This window comes from Cornus florida, unplaced genomic scaffold (genome assembly GCF_030987335.1).
Source record: "Cornus florida cultivar Cherokee Brave unplaced genomic scaffold, ASM3098733v1 CherokeeBrave_3.0.0_Hap2_Chr02, whole genome shotgun sequence".
NCBI classification, from domain to species: domain Eukaryota; kingdom Viridiplantae; phylum Streptophyta; class Magnoliopsida; order Cornales; family Cornaceae; genus Cornus; species Cornus florida.
The window spans coordinates 21863140-21865157 of NW_026775572.1; positions in this window are offsets into that span (position 1 = coordinate 21863140).

Genomic DNA, 2018 nt, shown 5'->3' on the forward strand with positions numbered 1-2018 from the left:
AATCCAACAATTGATGCTGCCTCCGTCACCTTACTTTCTATCCAACAACTTCAAGACATAATAGTGAATTGCATAAGAGAACAATATAGTGGCGTTCCTCAAAGTGCTCGCATGTACTCAAAGACATACACAGAAAGAATTGACATCTTAAAAATGCCGGTTGGGTATCAACCTCCAAAGCTTCAACAGTTTGACGGAAAAGGCAATCCCAAGCAACACGTCGCACACTTTGTAGAAACTTGCGGCAATGCTGGTACAGACGGAGATCTCATTGTCAAGCAATTTGTTCGCTCCCTCAAAAGGAATGCATTTGATTGGTACACAGACCTCAAAGCTAGAGGTATTGACAGTTGGGAGTAGATGGAACGAGAATTTCTCAATCGTTTCTACAGCACTCAATGTATTATAAGTATGCTGGAGCTTACAAACATAAAACAAATGAAGCGTGAACCTGTGGTTAACTACATCAACCGTTGGCATGCTCTGAGTCTTGACTGCAAAGATCATTTGTTTGAAATTTCTGCAGTTGAAGCATGTATGCAAGGCATGCGCTGGGAGCTTCTTTACATCCTACAAGGGATTAAGCCTCACACATTGGAAGAGCTTGTTACTCGAGCCCACGACATGGAGCTTAGCATGGAAAATTATGGTGCCAGAAAAAATGTTCCTGATATATTCGATAACCTTCAAGAAGATGAGAGAAGTGAGTCCGAAGAAGAAGACAATATACTTCATAACTCGGATGACGAAATAGCTTCATCTTTCATTATAAGCATCATCTTGAAAGACTTGTATCAAGAAACACACAATGCTACAACAATGACTTCAACCAAAAGTGCAAAATCATAGGGGGCATTAAGTCAACGAAACCAAGAAGAAAATCCTCAAAGTGACGACGAGATAGTCCGTGCCCTCCAGTATAAGCTTGGATTGTCGTTTGATTATTGAAAAGTTGAAGAAAATTATTAAAGTTAAAGTGCTCCTAGATATGAGCCTAAATTGTTGATGACACTCCTTGACACGAGTTTAAACTATCTACCTGAAAAAAAAAAAAAAAAAAAAAAAAAAAAAAAAAAAAAAAAAATGACACTCCTTGACACGAGTTTAAATTGTCTACCTGAAAATAAATATCAAGAACTCCTTGATACGAGTTTAAACTATCTCCAAAAAAAAAAAAAAATGACACTCCTAGACACGAGTTTAAGCTGTTTACCTGAAGAAAAAAAAAATCAAGAACTCCTTGACATGAGTGTAAACTGTCTATCTGGAAAAAAAAAAATCAAGAACTCCTTGATACTGGTTTAAACTGTCTTCTAAAAAAAAAAAAAAAAAAAATCAAAAACTCTTTGATACGAGTATAAATTGTTCGGAAAAAAAACTCTTTGACACGAGTATAAACTTTTTCGAAAAAACTCATGTCTCTATTGAACTACGTGATGACTTGATTCCTCTTTTGAGGCTGCGTAAGTAGCTTAGAATTTTATTCTAAGTTCAGTACGACGCTAAAAAAAATAAAAAAATCCTCAGAGTATGCAAAATGGCAAAGTGTGTCCGTCACGAGATATCAAAAGGGCTCTCAATTTGTCAAATTCACTTGCTGTCAAGATATTATTGTCACTCTTCATGCAATATCAAAAGTGTTCGTCGCATCTTTTCAACTTGGCAAGCCACCGAATTCTATCTGTAAAGAAAATTTTGGCCAGTCGCCAAATTGTAGCTGTAAGAAAGAAATTAAGCCCACCGCCAAAATGTAGCTGCAAACAATAATTTTGGACCGTTGCCAGAATTGTAGTTGTAAAGGAAAATTTGATCCGTCGGCAAAGTGTAGTTGCAAAAAATAATTTTGCTTCGTCACAGAATGTCGTTGCAAAGGAAAAGATTTTTGGTTCGACACCAAGGTGTAGCTAAAAAAAATGACTTGCCGCCAAGGCGTTGCTAAATAATCTGATTCGTCGCGATATCATTGGAAAGAAATATATATATATATATATATATATATATATATATATATTTGTTTG